This window comes from Leptonychotes weddellii, chromosome 13, assembly GCF_054177405.1.
Source record: "Leptonychotes weddellii isolate Sample4059 chromosome 13, ASM5417740v2, whole genome shotgun sequence".
In the NCBI taxonomy this organism is placed as follows: Eukaryota; Metazoa; Chordata; class Mammalia; order Carnivora; family Phocidae; genus Leptonychotes; species Leptonychotes weddellii.
In genome coordinates this window covers 66,566,217-66,582,908 of record NC_138381.1, presented here as the reverse complement: position 1 = coordinate 66,582,908, position 16,692 = coordinate 66,566,217, and the positions used below count along the sequence as shown (strand labels likewise).

General features: G+C 57.1%; 1 protein-coding gene across 1 annotated transcript in view; it reads left to right on the top strand.

Annotated features, from left to right (window-relative positions):
* Nucleotides 1-4,267: 4,267 nt before the first annotated feature.
* Nucleotides 4,268-16,692, top strand: part of TRPV4 (transient receptor potential cation channel subfamily V member 4) — a 34,910-nt gene continuing 22,485 nt past the window's right edge. Inside the window, exon 1 of the mRNA XM_081802015.1 lies at nucleotides 4,268-4,343. The gene's annotated coding sequence lies outside the window, so the exon portion shown is untranslated. The remainder of the gene's footprint in view (nucleotides 4,344-16,692) is intronic.

Below are 16,692 nucleotides of genomic sequence, written 5' to 3'. Positions count from 1 at the left end.
TAAGCTGGTCGGTGGGGGGGAAGCGTAGGGACTTCTGAGGATTAGTTACTGAGCAGCTACCCTGTCCCTACCCTGCCCAGCCCTCCAGAGCACTACCAGGTCGAATCCTCTCAACTGTGCGAGGTAGGAGCGGTTACTATCCCCATTTTATAAAGGAAAAAGTGAGGCTCAGAGAAGCAGCGTCCTCTGCCTGAGGTCACACAGCTAAGACACAGGGGAGAGCCACACCCAGATCCCCCAGGGACCACATTCTTTTTATCTTTTAAATTTTATTTATTTATTTTTAAGATTTTTTAAAAATTTATTTTACTAGAGAGAGAGAGGAGAGCACAGAGGCAAAGGGAGAAGCAGACTCCCACTGAGCAGGGAGCCGGATGCGGGGCTCAATCCTAGGACCCTGAGATCATGACATAGGGACACTTGGCCGCACCATGGATGAGCCTGGAAAAAGGGATGCTAATGAAAACAGTCACACAGACATCGGAGGCTGTGATCGCATTTGTTGTGTGTGTTGTGTGATCACGTTTGTACAAGATATGCGGGAGATGCAAATCTATAGAGACAGAAAGTAGATGAATGGTTGCCAGGGGCTGGGGAGAGGCGAGGCTTGGAGGGTGTTACCTAAAGCATCTGAGGTTTCTTTTTGGGGTGATGACAATGTTCTCATCCACGGTGCAGCCAAGTGTCGATACGTCACTCCTATTGTTGGATAATATTCCGCTGTATAGATATACCACATTTTATTCATCCATTTGCCATCTGCGTCATTTCTATTTTGGGCTCTTACGAATAATGCTGCTATGAACATTTGTGTTCAAGTCTTTGGTGTGGCCGTATGTTTTCATTTCTCTTGGCTTAATCCCTGGGACTGCAGTTGCTGGCTTATATGGTAACTCTAGACATAATATTTTGAGGATCTGCCAGACTGTTGTCCAAGGCGGCTGCACCATTTTACATCCCGCCAGCAGTGGAGGACTCCCGTTTCTCCCCATCCTTGCTGACACTTACTACTGTCTGTCTTTTTGAGACCATGTCCGCCCTGAGGACAGTCCATCGGGCTGGGGTTCAAATCCTACCGACTGTGGGATCTCAGGCCAGTGGCCTCTCTGTGTCCTTTTCCAGAAAATGGTATAAGAATCCTTCCCTTCCAGGCTGTGAGGAGATGAACCGGGTTGGCCGCCTCATCAGAGTTATGCCAACTGTCAAGTGAAGTGCATAGCCCTTGTTTTTATAACCGGGCCCCCCCTCCCCCGGGGCTAGGGGCAGGTGTACCAGGTGTAATAAAGCCCCTCAGGGCCTGACCCCTCTGGCCCACTGATCTCTCCCCAGTGCCTGGCACTGAGCCTGCCATACAGTAAGTGCTTGCTAAGTGCGGACCTCGGTGCAGCCCAGAACCTCCCTTCACGGTGGTGGCTGAGCCCCAGTGGGGCGCTCCAGAAGCTTCGTGGGCCAAAGGGCTGGGCCGGGCTGTAGCCTCCACAGGATTCTGCCTGTGCTAAAGGCCTTACTATTTCGTTCCTTCCTTAAGAGGAGAAGCTCCTTCTGTCCGTTAGGAGTCTCTTGTCCTGGGACACCTGGGTGGCTCAGTCGGTTAAGCGTCTGCCTTTGGCTCAGGTCATGGTCCTGGGGTCCTGGGATCGAGCCCCAGTCAGGCTCTCTGCTCAGCGGGGAGCCCGCTTTTCCTTCTCTCTCTGTCAAATAAGTAAATAAAATCTTAAAAAAAAAAAAAAAAAAAAAGAGTCTCTCGTTCTTCCAGGACAGAGGCCAAAGGGCTTCACCAGTGACAAGAACGGTAAAATAATGAGTCACGTTCCTAGCAGCAGCCCTGTTCACGTTCAGTAAATCTCCCTGAGCACCTCATTTGCTCTTCCTACTCACCCCTTCCCTGCAAGGCAGACCTTCACGCTCTCAATCAACAGTAGTTCTCCCCACCCCCACCCCAGTGGCTTTTTTACTGTGGTAAAATGCCCATAACAGATTTCACCACGTGAAACCATTTTGAAGTTCATGGCCCGTGGCATGACATCGCCACCGTCCACCTCCGGAACGGTGTTCAGCTCGCAAAATGGAAGCTCTGTCCCCAGCACACACCCACTGCCCATCCCCACCCCTCCCTCCAGCTCCACCGGTACTTTTTTTTTTTTAAGATTTTTTTATTTATTTATTTGACAGAGAGAGAGACAGCGAGAGAGGGAACACAAGCAGGGGGAGTGGGAGAGGGAGAAGCAGGCTTCCCACGGAGCAGGGAGCCCAATGCGGGGTTCGATCCCCGGACCCTGGGATCATGACCTGAGCCGAAGGCAGACACTTAATAACTGAGCCACCCAGGCACCCCAGAACATTTGTGCTTTTTTTTTTTTTAAAGATTTTATTTATTTATTTGACAGAACACAGCGAGAGAGGGAACACAAGCAGGGGGACTGGGAGAGGGAGAAGCAGGCTTCCCATTGAGCAGGGAGCCTGATGCGGGGCTCGATCCCAGGACCCTGGGACCATGACCTGAGCCGAAGGCAGACGCTTAACGACTGAGCCGCCCAGGCGCCCCATCCACCAGTACCTTTAAAGAACCTACTGAGTGCCTGGAGCAGGTCCTGCAGCTGTGAGCAAGGCGGACGTGGTCCCTTGCCTCTGGGAAACCAGTACTACTTTCCAGAGGAGGGCACAGGCACTGGGGGGCGGGGAGGGGTTTGCTCACGGCTTCCCATTGAATCAGCCAGTGGCCAAGGTCCAGTCTCCTGGCCCAAGACGAGTCACTTCCTTGCATGGGGCCTCAGTTGCCCAGTCTGTGAAGTGAGGGTCAGGAGGGAGCTGGGCTAGCGACGCTGGGGCTGGGGCTCACGCCTCTTCCCCCTGACTTGGGAGAAGAGAGGGTACCAATCCTGGCCCCATCCCCTGCAGTCCTCTCCATCAGCCTCCTTGTAGCCGGGATCATCCTTATCCTTTTCTTTTCATGGGGCGGGGAGGGGTGGCTCTCTGCAGGAATGGGCCCTAGATGAGTTCTGCCTGCTGCCCTGTCCACTTCCCGGCTGGGTCCAGCCCCAGCGGAGAGAGGCTTTGTGTCAGGAAGGCATGTGGCGACCCTCCTCTGTTTACATTCCTCACCCCAGCCAGATAGCGGCTTGTTTGCTCTAAGATCCTGGAGACCCAGAGGGAAAAGCTTCTCCTCGCCACCCGGCTATGGAGGGAGCAGCTTTCGGAGAGGCCGCACTCCTCTGCAAGACTCAGATTCCCATCTGTAAAGTGGGCACAGCAATTCCCGCCTCACAGGGATTCTCCCCCTGTGCTCACCGAGTTAACGATTAAGTTTTTTGCTTGTTTTTTGTAAATGCTTTGCACTGACAGCTTGAACACATCGCTTCTGTTCAGATTCTCCCTTTTTCCAGCAATTTCAAAATTCCACTTCCTAGCTGGTGAACCAACACCTCATGGGAGCTATTTCTATTTGCAGGCTGAGGGGGGGAAGGACCTACCCCACTGTCTTTGGGGAGTCAGCTCAATTTAATAAAAAACCCCAATAATGATAAAAGGACTAAAAACGTTCCTGGCGCCCTGCACAGAGCTGGTGCTCCCAGCATCTCCACCGGGACTGTGGGGTGGGGACATAGCTACTCCCCACTCTGCAGGGGGGACACTGAGACGCAGAGGTGGAGAGGCTGGCTGCTCAGGGGATGAGTCCCCAGCCACAGCTTGGGCTCAGGGAGCCTGGCTCTGGAGCTCAGGCCCACTAGGCTTCCAACCAGTCCCAGCAGAAGTGAGCTGCCCGTCGTGTGGAGGCATTCAAGTGGCTGGAGTAAAAGGCGAGACTGCAGGTAGGGGCTCACCTTCGCCACCCAATAAAAAAACACACCTGATCACCTGCTAGGTTCTGGGCTGCGTGCTAAGCGCTGGTGAAGAGGTGAAGAAAGGGAGCTCACGTTTATTTAGCCCCAGACAGCAGGCTCTGTATCTATTCCGGCGTCACTCCTGTGCCTCCCCTGCGGGACTTGGAGCTACCTGAGGGCAGGGGCCCCCGGCGGCGGCGTCCCAGTGAACTGTCTGCTGAATGAATGAATGAGCCAGTGCACCGGGGGACCCGTTACCAGAGGAGCGGCAGCCCCAGGGTGGCGGGATCAGGAGCCCGGGAGGGTTGTCGCCCCGGGCCGCGCCTGGCCCTCCGGCCGCGATCGCGACGCCCCGCTTCCCGCGACGGGGGCCGAGCCCGCCCCGGCAGAGGCGGCGGGCGGCGGGGCGGGGGCCGCCGGGGGCGGTGCGCGGCGCTGGAACCTGAGCCGGGGGAGGAGAGTCGCGCCCGGCGGACGGGCGCCGGGCGGCCGGGATTCAGGAAGCGCCGTGCCGTCCTGGAGGTGAGTGGGGCCTGGGCCCTCGGGGCAGGGATCCCGGGAGGGCCGGCCCAGCCGAGGTCCCCTCGCGCCCCTGGGGACGTCTCGGAGGCTCCGGAAGTCCCGGCCCGGGGCTCGGGAGGGAGGCGCGGGGTCCCGCCAGCTCCCGCCACCCCGCTGGGTGCCCTTGGGCCGGCCACCCCCCAACTCTGGGCTTCAGTTTTATCACCTGTGAAATGGGCGCCGTCGAGGGCCTTGGGGGTCGTGGGTCTGCCGGACGGAGATCCCGGGGTCCCCGAGATCCAAGCCCAGGAACCAAAAGCTAGGAGCCCCTGCAGCCCACCTTGGGGGTATCCCTATTTTGGGGGGCTGAGATAGGAGGGGTCCTGAGGTTTGCCTTCCACCACGCAGGAAGCAAGCAGGAGAGAATTCTTAAGTCTGGAACTTCCAAAGGCCACTTCTTAGTTAGCCTTCTTTAGGCCCAGAGATGGCTCTTCCTCCAAGACGCGGGACAATCTTTCACCTCCAGCTCTGTCTCCAGAGAGAGACCTCCCACACTCCACACTTGCCTGGAGATACCAACCACAGACATGCCCTCGGAGCTAGCTACCTACCACCCCCGCCTGGCCCAGCCCCAGCCTGGCCCTCCGTCTGACCTCCCCATTTTGCAAATGAGAAAGCCGCTCAGGTCGGGGATGTAACCAAGTGGAATTTAAACCCAGGGCTACCAGGGTCCAGAATGCTCCCTGCCTGGTGCCCAGGGGGTGCCCTGGAAGTTACAGGGGAGGGGGTGTGCCTATGGGTGCTCTGGCTCAGCCTTCAAACCGGGCCTCTGCTGGGGCTGGGGACGTGCGATGTCCTGTGTGAGCTTGTTCTGGGGACACTAAGAACCACTGGAGGATTTTAGCTTTGCCACTTTATCTGGGGGGGCAAGGACAGGGGGTGACTCCATGACCACCAGTGAGGAAAGTGAAGAGGTGGTCTCTTTAGAGAGGTCAAGTAGAAGGGTCAGGTCCGGGTCATCTGCAGGGTTACAAGTGGGGCCTGTGTGGCCCCCATTCCGCCTGCCCCCACTGCTGAGTGACTTTGGGTTAGTCCCTGAAATGGGGGTGGACTGAGGGCCACCCCAGGGCTGTGGTGAGGACAGATGGTTAGCACCAGCCTGTGTGGGTGGTTGTGCCCCAAGGGCCTTCTTAATGGAAGAGGTGAAAAAAGGTAATTGGTCATTCCCTCATTTCTCTAGTTCATTCTGTTTGAATAACAGCGGGGACCCTTCTTTCCCACCTTTGTTGGTAAATTGGAGGCGGAGGGGCTCCCAAAATGAATGGCGGATGGCGCTCCTGGGCCAGTCAGGGTCAGGTGTGTAAGACCGAGGTGGGGTCCTTTGGCATGGAGTGTTCCTAGGTGTAGGGAATGAGCGCCTGAGGGCAAGGGGGTGATGGTGAGAGCTTCTGAGAAGGTGCCTGGGGCTCCCCGGGAGCAATCCAGAGCCTTACTGCTGGGGAGGCGTCACGGGCGCCCCTGTCGCCTTACCTGGTGGGAGCGGGGCCTCAGCCACTTCCTCCTGTGTCCAGCAAATCCTCCCCGAAAGCCCCCTGTGCCAGCTTCGGATCCCAGCCAGGCTCTAGCCTGAGGGCTGTGTCCCCGACAGCCGCCTCCCTGACACTGGGATTGCCGGCTGTGGCCTCCGGGCGAGCAGCACCCACGCCTGACCTGTGGGCCCCCGGCAAGGTGAGCACGTGTGGTAGATGCTTAGCATATGTATGCTGTCGAATGGATGGGCACCAGGAGAGAATGCTGTGGGGTGGGACAGCAGTCCAGGAAGGGATCAGGGAGGGCTTGATCAAGGTTGTGGGGGCGGGGGGAGCTTGAGCCACACCTTGAAGAGTAAAGGCAGACATAGGGGAAAGGGCATTCAGGTAAAGGGAAGGGCACTAGCAAAGACCTGACGACTACCTGTTGCCAGGTAGGTAAAACTAGACTTTGTAGAGCCAAGACATGGTTCCGTTGGTCTGGAATGTGTGGCGTGGACGGGAAGGGCAAGGGATCAGGCAGGCAGGGGCTAGGTCAGACCCAGAAGCCCTCAAGTCCAGGCTGGGAGGGACATGCCGGATGTGTGGTCTGGAAGGGTCCCTCTGGCTGCAGAGTGGGGGCCAGGCAGGGAGGCCGGTCCCCAGGCTGGGGAAGTCATCCAGGCAGGAGATGTGAGGCCTGGGATGGGGACTAGAGCGGGGTGGCTGACAGGAGAGGTAGGAGGGAGAGGACCACTTGAGAATTGGCCTCACGGTGCCTGGTACAGGGCAGGTGCGCCGTAAATCTCTGCTGCACAGTGGAGTGACTGAACACGTCATTTTGAGAGGGCCCGAGTCCTTTGAGCTCCTTCATCTGTCCCTTGGTGGGAGGGGGAGTTTGCATGAGTGGGCATCTCGACCGCTCACAGGCCCCTGACTTGCTGTCTGCCTCAGTTTCCCCCATTTGACTCTGGGAAAAACACTCCGGGCCCCTCCCCAAATCCCTGGCTCCACTTCTTGTCACACACCAGATCTGGGGAGCCAAGGGAACATTGCACACCAGTGGGCCCTCTGGAATGCTCCACATCACCCATTTGGAGCGGAATTCACCTGTTAAAGATTAATTCAGATCTCTCGAGATACTTATGGCCCTGGGCCCCGCAGCTGCCGCTCTGAGCACTGGGTGCAAGGTTCTGCCTGGCTTTAGCCAAGCCTGGGCTGCATTCGTAGTCCTTATGATGGTAGTGAGCATTTATCGAGCACTTCCCATGCGCCCGGCCCTGAGCCAAACACTCTTAGTACATTTGGATACAAAACTGTTATCGTCCCCATTTTTGAGAGGGAGGAACAGGGGTCTGGGTAGTGAAGTCTCTTGCCCCAGGGCCTTTTAGTTGGGAAGGGGCAGAGCTGAGCTCTGAATTCCATTTGCCTGATTCCAAAATCCATGCCCTTAACTTCCAAGGTGGCCTGTCCCCATTTGTCCTGACCCGGAGTCATGGGGAAGAGACTGCAGTGTAGGGAGAGAGAGAAGAACCTGGGTTGCTCAGGCAGGCCCTGCCTTAAATCCTAGGTCTGCTGCTTCCTCCCCAGGGAAGCTCAGGCAAGTCACCTCGCCTCTCTGAGCCTCAGTTTCCTTGTCTGTCAAATGGCGCTCCCAGTCCCCGCTTTGCCAAGAGAGTCCGAGGCACACGGAGGGGGCCCCGAAGCACCGTCCTCTTCCTCACCCTGTTCCCCCGGCGTGCTCCTGGACATGCGTTCCTCCAGCTCATCCCTGTGGCGGCCTCTGAGAGCCCCTCTGTGCCAGGCGGGCGGGCGGAAGGTAGCAGGAGCAAGGCTAGACTTGCATTTGGAAAAAGGATGATGCCTTTTCAGCCGTGAGATATTTACGGGCATTGACTGAATGCCAGGAACCATCAACGTTTCACACTTCGCTGATTGTTTAGTGGATAGCCAGTGTCTGTCACCTGATGCTCACCTCGATGATGTCACAGCCTTGCCCCCACTGGAGGTGAGGCGGGAAGGCTGAATCTCATTTTACAGCTGGGGAAACTGAGTCTCTGAGGGAGAAATAACTTACTCAGGGCTCCTGGCAGAGCTGGATCTGGAAGCCGGATCTGAGTGACTCTGGTCCCCTTGGGTGGGTCCCTGAAGAGCTTCCACCTTGGACTTGCCCCTCTTGGAGTCTGACCCAGCTTGGTCCATAGTCCAGCTCTGCTGCTTGCTGCCATGTGACCTCAGAAGGTAGCTTAACCTCTCTGTTCCTGGGCCTGCCGCCCGGGCTTTTCAGGAGGTCAGAGCTCTGTCTGCTGGAGGGGGATTTGGGGGATTCTGGCCACTATTCTTGCCCCAGCCTGGACTCCCCCTGCCTGGGTTTCCCTTGGGTCCCGTGAATGGGCACGCTGGCTGAACAGGAATGAGGAAGAGAGGCCAGCCCCCTACTTTCACTATGACTCCGACTTCCTTCCTGCCGCTGAGCCCCTTGCTGATCATTGGCTTCCCGTTTCTGTCCTGAGCCCTGGGGCCACCGCTGGCTGTGTGACCCCCAAGTAGGTCACCGCACCTCTCTGACAAGTTTCTTCATTGGCGAGGGAGAGCCATAGGAAGCCCTCCATAAATGCTCCTGGGTCTGCTCCAGATGAGATCAGAGGATGGGAAAGGCCGCAGAAGGGGGAGGGCATACGGGGGACAGACAGGCAAGCCATTGACCAAATGGGAATACTCGTATTTTTCTTGGGGTGGTGAGTAACGGCCGCCTGCCCTGCCTGCCGCCCGCCCTGCCTCCCCCCTGCACAAAGGGCTCCTCAGTCTCCCGGGCGCCTGTTTTTCCCTGAGGGTGGAGTGGCCTGGGTTCCACCCACTGGCCGGGAGGGCTGACCACCTTCTGGGACGGCTCCTCATGTTTGTGTATGGAGGGGGGAGGCCGGACTTCCACCACATGCCCCGAGTGGGCCCCACAGGCTGGGGGGAGACCCCAGTGGGCAAGGGGCCAGTTGACCTCAGGCTGGGGACCCATCAGACCCTTCTGTCTCCCCTTGCAAAAGGGCTTGGGAATACTGGTAGACAGAGTGAATGAAGGAAGGAAGGAAGGAATGATTGAACAGACAGATCAACAAGGCAGGGGCATCAGAGGAAAGTACCTACTCAAATTCAGACTCTGGCTGGGAGACCAAGCGGGCTTGGGCAAGTGTCCTGGTCTCCTTGAGCCTCAATTTCCTCTTCTGCAGAATGGGTTCATGCTCTCTGTCGCCCTCACGGCGGGGGTGTGGGTCTCACAGGGCAGAGAGCCCAGCACACAGTAGTTGCATAATAAATGACCTGTTAAAGGTTGGGAGAGAGAAAGGGGCGCCTGGGTGGCTCAGCATCTGCCTTCGGCTCAGGTCATGATCCCACGGTCCCGGGATCCAGCCCCACATCGGGCTCCCTGCTCCGCGGGAAGCGTGCTTCTCCCTCTCCCACTCCCCCTGCTTGCGTTCCCTCTCTCACTGTGTCTCTCTCTGTCAAATAAATAAATAGAATCTTAAAAAAAAAAAGATTGGGAGAGTGGGAGGAAGTTAGCTAGCGAGCCAGTTAGTGGGGCAAAGGTTCATTTGCGTCCAGGAGTTCATTCATCCATTCAGCAAGTGTATCTTGAGCAGCTACTAAGTGCCAGGCCGTGTTCTAGGCCCTGGGCACTCAGTGGCTGGAGCAGAAGAGTTCCCATCATGCCCCACACAGTCCGTGGGGCTGCACCTTAATGACACCCACAATGACCAAGCAACCCAGCGGTGGGTGCTGCGCTTAGCTCCCTTTTAGAAACGAGGAAACGGAGACTCAGAGAGGTGAAGTGACCTGTCAGGGATCTCACAGCTACTAGGCAGCAGAGCCAAGATCCAAACCCCACATCTGTCTGTCTGCAGCGCCCCGGCTCCTCCCCACTGTGCCACCTGCCTGCTGAGCTCCCAGGGGTGCGGTGTTTAGAAGGGGGTGACCCTGGAGAGAGGGCTTTTGGAGACCCCGAAGGGGTGAACCGACATGGGTTTCAAAGCAGATGGTTGGAACCCTAGCCACATTCCTTCTCGTTGCGTTGTGACCTCGGCTGGGTCTCTTGTCTCTCTGAGCCTCAGGTGGTGCCCGCGTGACATGAGGACGATGATAATGCCCATCTCAGATGAGGGGCGAATGCAAAGGTGCTCAGTGCAGGGCAGGTGTTGGGTGGATAGCCACCCTCCTCCGTTCCCCCAGGACTTAGCTTACCCATCTGAGAATGGAGACAATAATATCTGACTTCTGGAGTCATTACTTGGGTTAGGACAGAGAGAAGGTGATGTGTGGAATGTTCCAGTGAGGGCAGGCCCTGCTAATGGTGGGATTTCAGGCGCTGGCCTCAGCCACAATTTGAAGCCGTTAACTGTTGGCATAGGCTGGTGGAGAGGTGGGCTGGGGCAGAGAGAGGATCTCAGACTGCTTTTTCTGCTGCTTCAGGCTTCCTTCCTGGGCTCCTGATGGACCCATTCACTCCCTGGGTATCTGCTCGCTCCTTTGACTTGGGTTAACCTCAGGCCTGTTGCATGTGGGTATGAGGTGGAGGGATGCCCATATGGGTGGATGGGGGTCCTGTCCCCTCTGGGCCTCAGCCTCCAAGCCAGGAAATTAGGCCATGCCCATCCTGGCAGCCTCCCAGAGATGGCGAGAGAGGGACATGCGGGGTGAAAAAACTCTTTGGGAGGTAAGGTCTCCAAGCATGGTCACTGGTCCTGGCCTTGGAGCCAGGAAGTCTGGGTCCCAGCACCCAGTCCGCTGTGCCCTCTCTGGGCTTCATCTCTCCAGCTGTAAACAGAGGGCAGGTTAACAATCCCCCCAAAAGCAGCTACCACTTGTTGAGCACTTACTAGGTGCCAGGAACGGTCCCGAACTCTTGAATAATCTCATGCAATCCTCATACCAGCCCTCTGGGGCCTGAGCTGTCATTTTATTTTTTAATTTAAAGCTTGAATGTATGGTACAACAAATAATTCTAAAATTACTTGTTATTCTAAAAACAAATATGGGTGGAGGTAAATATTCCCTCCATTTTATAGATGAGGAAACTGAGGCCTAGAGTGAAGTGACTTGCTCAAAGCCACCCAGCCTGAGAGTGGCAGGTGGGGAACAGAACATTGGTCAAGCCATCCCTGAGGCTAGAAAATCCTCTCTGGGAGTCTCTGGGGCTTGACTGTCCTCCAGGAGAGGGGCTGGGCCAGAGAGAAGGGGATCCTGAGGTTTCGAGGGCTCCCTCCTCCTGGGCTGGAGCATTGGCCTGCGGCTGTGCTCTGATGGGAGGGGGTGAGGACATGGAAGGAGGCAGAGCCTCCTGAGACAGAGAGGGCCTCTGCTCTGGTTCAAGCCCTGTGTTGGACCCTTTACACCTGTTCAATCCTCAGGACATTCCCATGTTGTGCCAGGGAAACTGAGGCTCAGGGCAGGGAAGCCACTTGCCCAAGGTCACCAAGCCAGGAAGGGGTATTGAGATGTAGTTCACATACCACACAACTCACCCTTCCGAAGTGTGCAATTCAGTGGCGGTTTTTTTAGTGTATTCGGAGTTGGACAGACATTCCCACTATCTGGTTCCAGTGCATTTTCATCACCCCAAAAAGGAACCCCGGACCATTAGCAGTCACCATCCCCATGCTCCCTCCCAGCCCCTGGCGACCACTAATCAGCTCTCTGTCTCTGTGCATTTGCCTATTCTGGACATTTCTTGTAAATGGAATCCCACGGTGTGTGGCCTTGTGTGTTGCACGGGACATGCTCTTAAAAGCACTGAGCCACACCACCTCCTGGTGGCTCCCGCCCAGGCCTCGGGACCCTTGGAAGTGAATGGCTGCCCGGGAAAGCTCACAGGGGTATTTGTGCGCGTGGTCGGAAGCCCTCCAGCCAAGGACCTGCAGGATGACCCAGCGAGTGACTGCAGTGGCCGCACCAGCCCCCCGTGGGGCCTGGTGAGTCACCCCGGCCTCGCCCCGCCTGGGTGGTGTGAGCTTGAGAGGGGCACTCTCCTGTGGGGGGGGGCGGGGGGACCTGACAGGACACTGGGGCTCTGTTTGCCCCGGACAGGCGGCCACTGTGCAGCAAACAGGAAGCGGGCTGGGCCGAGACCTGCTAGGTAAACACAGGCTGGCTGGGGAAGGTGCCTGGCAAGGGTGATGCTCCCCGCTGTGCTGCCCGCGGGGGGCCTGGCAGGCCGGGGGCTTCACCTGGCCAAGGGGTTGAGCTCCCAGCCCACTGCACCCAGCAGGGACTGCTCCAGGGTGGCTGTGGGTCCCAGGCTCTGGGCCCGGCCACTCACTCCGCCTTCCCGGGCAGGCATACCTTCTTGGTCCTCCGTCTGGTTGTCCATCTACCCTCTGATAATAATTAATAATAACAATAATAATAATAATAATACAGTGATACTGATGATGCTAACAACAGCCAATCTTTATGGAGCGTGCATTCTCCCCCAGGTCCTGGGCTCAGTATTTTATACATTTATCTCATTTTTAGAAAAGATTTTATTTATTTATTTGACAGAGAGAGAGGGAGAGCGGCAAGCAGGGGGAGAGAGGGAAACGCAGGCCCCCCGCTAAGCAAGGAGCCCACGTGGCGCTCGATCGCAGGACCCCAGGATCACGACCTGAGCCGAAGGCAGATGCCCAACCGAGCCACTCAGGCCCCCTACATTTATCTCATTTAAGCCCACAGCAGTTCCCTGGGGTAGGTGCTCTGACCGTCCACCATGTACGAGTGAGGAAACCAAGGCACAGGAAGGCCAGGTGACTTGTCCAGGGCCACCCAGCTGGTGAGCCGGCCATCTGCCTCGGGGGCCTGTGGTCCCCACCAGCCACCCAGCACCCCTTCCTCCACCCCCTGCCTCCACCCCTCCCTTCTGGAGTCCCCAGTCCTTGTAAAGTGTCTATTGAAGGCACAGGTTCTGGGGACCACACACAGCCTCAGTTTCCTTACTGGGAAGGTGGGGGGCGTTGGACAGAGCTGGTGTTGTCTCTGCAGGATCCCTGTTTTCCTAACCCCTTCCCTACCCACACCGCCCTTCCAAGACTGACCTGGAATGACAGGTGCTCGCAGTCTTGTTTATTCCAGGGGACCGCAGGAAGCGGCGCGGGGGGGGGCGGTGCGGTGGGTGCTGCAGATTGGGCACAGAGCCCCAGGATGGAGGGAGGAGGAAGTGCCTTGGGTCCATCTGGGAGCCCCACACCTCCCCCCAGGTCTACCTGCTTCCCACCCACCTACGCATTCCCCCTACCCCACTCACCCATCTTTTCTTCCTCCGCCTTCTTTGTCCCAGCGCCTCAGCCCATGCTGTTCCCCAGCACCCCCTGAATTTTCTCGTCAGACCCTGCTGCCCCCATTCCAGCTGTCAGGCCCCAGTCCAGACGCCCTCCTCCTTGTAGCCGGTCCCTGTCCCCGTCGGGATTAGTGCTGCTTGCCCATGCCTGCACCCTCCCGGGGACTTCAGAGGGCCCCTGCCTTACAGTTCAAGAAAACGAATATTTACAGATGTCCCATTCTGCCCCAGTGCGGTGCTGGGAGCTGGGGAGATAACAGACACACTGTAGTCCCTCCCTCGTGGAACTAAGACTCCAGAGAAGAGAGAAGGTGACTAAAGGAGTAATGTAAGTCAATGTCCAAGCTTAATCACGGCAAGTGCTCTAAAGGGAGGTGCGTGTTGCTCTAAGAATGAACGAGGGAGCCGGTTGAGACTGGAGGTCAGGGAGGCTTTTCACAGGAGGTGCCTGTGAAGAGGGGACCCGAGCAAGGGAACCGAGCCAGGGGGAGGAAGTGGAGACAAGCCCTGGCAAAGGTCAAGAGGGGGATAAAGCCATGTGCCCTCCCCCCGACCCCAGACTCTTCTGTGAGGTTCCACTCTTTTATGCTTCCCTGGGTGCCCTGCAAAAAGGTGGCACTCAACAGATGCCTGTCGGAGTGAATCGATCCCAGGAGGGAGGGAACAGGGAGGAACTAGCTCCCTGAGATTTGTCCCCCTGGGGTAGGGCAGCTCTGCACGCCCAAACTTGCCACGGGATTTAAGCAGCTTTCCTGGGTCATGGAATCAGGAGGATGGGATTTGACGGCTATGTGCCAGGGTTTCCATGAGATCAGGCAAAGCCACGGGCGATGGTGAGGATGGGCCCCTTCTTCCACCCTCTGCATGAGGAGGCGGTGGGCAGAAGGTGCAGGAGACCTCCACCCTGCGTTGGGCCTGAGATTCTCAGAGAGAGGGGAACTGCTGTTCACTTAGGCTTGTAGTTCCCTGTTTATTGACTGCTTACTCTGTGCCAGGGGCTTGACTTGACTTGTATGATTCGCACAACGACCCAGTTAAGATCCCTGTGGACGGGGGAGGAGAGCAAGGTGCAGAGAGGCTAAGTCACTTGCCCAAGCTCACGCAGCTTGAGAGCAGTGGGTCGGGGAGCCGACCCCCTGATCTGTCTGACCAAGATGCACACTCTTTCCATGCCGCACTAGCTCCCTCCAGGGGCCCCTCCAGGGGAGAGAGTGCGTTTGGCTGTCCCGACTGAGGCCCCCGGTCTGTCAGAGCAGAATGAGTGGCTTTTGGCTGCATTCCTGGCAATCCCAGAGCCTCTGTCGGGGCAGAGAGGGAGGTCTGGGGACCGTGGCTCAGAACAATGTCTCCTCACCCTGCTCAGGAACTCTGCACCCCTTAACTCAGTCACTCCTGCACCCCTCTGGCCTATACCGCTCTGAACACCCCTGGACATGACTCTGCTTCTTGCTTTGTCCAGCCGTTTACTCTGTTCCCCACCAGAAGATCAGCCCCAGGTGGGCAGGGACTTTTCTCGGAGTCCCCTGTACCTGGCACGCTGAAGGTGCTCAGTAAACATTTGGTGAGTAAATAAATAGATGAGTGGTTTCTAATCCTGCTCCTTGGGCCCTGAGATTCAGATCCCCCTCCATTCATCCTGTCCAGCCACCCTCTGCGTGGACTGCAATCTGGTTTTTATGTTCAGAAGCTGTGCTCAGTGCTTAAAACACCGGGGGAAATCCGCTGCTTTCAGGGACACCCAGCGTGTGGGGATGTCCCTGCTTGGGCCCTGAGTGCCCTGATGCCATCCGGTGCTGCCCGCTGCGAAGGCCTTCCCGGGAGGATCGAGCCCCTGGGGGTTCCACGCGGGGAAAGACACGGATAAGCGGACGCGACGTTCCCGCGCAGAGGCGGCCCACGAGGACTCTCAGCCCCTCTCCCTGCCCGCACCCCCTTCCGTCCCAAGCCTGGCATGGGTTTGGAACGTGTAATAGCAGCCTACAGGGCAAATTAGAACAGGGAGGGAACTCCTTTCCCGACCACAGAGGACAGGGTAGCGTTTGGGGGAAGAATTGTCACAGGGCACAGAGCCGGCCGTGTGCACGTGTGTGTGTGTGCGTGTATGTGCTCCCTGGTGTGTACATGCTTGGGCGGTGTGGAAGGAGCGCAGGCTGAGGATCCAGAGGCCGTCGTCATGGCCATTCGCTCCCTGGGTGGCCTCTGGGAGCCTCAGTTCCCTTAGCCGTAAAATGGGAGTGGGTGCCCAGCATGGTTGGCTGGGCTCTCCTGGGCTGCGGTTCTGCCCGTGCCTGTGCGTGGGGAGGAGGATGAGGAGGGCACGCTGAGGATGACGACGGAAGCATTCATCTAGTGCTTAAGGAGGTGCCCAAGAGACCCGTGATCTGTCTCATCTCACGGCAGCCCCACGGGCCGGACGCTGTCACCCCAACCCTCATTTGACAGGTAGGGAAACTGAGGCTCAGAGAGATTATCATGGGCTGGTGGTGATAATCCTTAGCTCCCAGTGTTTGTGCAGCTTGAACAAGACACCGTAAGCGGTCGACGTGGTGCCTGGCAGCCAGGCCGGGCCCAGTCAACCGAGGGGTTAGGGTAGCTCAAGTTTGGCAGCCAGCTGCTGGGATTTGGATCCTGCCTCTGTTGCTATCCTGCTATGTGGCCTTGGCAAGTCACTTAGCCTCTCTGACCCTCAGGATCCTCATCTGAAACATGGGAATGAGAGCCTCCAGGGCAGGGTTTCTCGACCTCAACACAGTCGATGTTTTGGGCTGGACCAGTCCTGGTGGTGGGGACTGTCCTGTGCATTGTTGTAATTTTTATTTCATCATAATTAAACACTAATAATGATCCCATATGCCTTGCCTAAGGCTACGAGCAAGGAGTGAGTGGCTGAGAGGAGATTTGAACCTGGGTTTGGCTGACTTTAGACCCCTTATCATGGAGCCCTCAGAAACCGTGGATGCCGTCTGGGTTGGGGTTCCTTAGGAGAGGGGGTACACTCATGTTGGGGGGTTGGGAGCTCTCCGAAGCCGGAGCTTTCCTCACTGGGTGCTCTAGTGGGGAAAGGGGTATGGTAATTGGGAGGGTGTTGACAGCAGAGGCATGTCCCCCAATGCCTCCCCTCCCCTCACCCCTAGGTCCTCAATGAGGTGGACAGGGCTGTGCCCTGGGAAGTGTTATCTTCCCCCTTGATGCCTGCACCCCAATGGATACCTGTCCCTGCCTCAACATGCTCCCTATTCTTGCAGAACAAAGCCATCTGACATCTCCCAAGATCTCTAGGAGGAGGTGTGGTCACCCTGGTTTTACAAGGGGGGAAACTGAGGCCCAGAGACAGGAAGTGATTTGTCCAAGATCACACAGCTGCTGGTGTCCAGGGCCAAGATAGGAACCAAGTATATCTGATTTCAGCACTTGTGCTCCTAACCCTTCCTTCCTCCTTTGATTAGAATCATCGACAGCCCCCAATTTATTCCCAGGGTTGGCACGGGAAATGCCTGACCTCACTGAATTCTTCCTGCAAAGCTATGAAAAGCTGCTGCCTTTGTACCCATTTTATTTT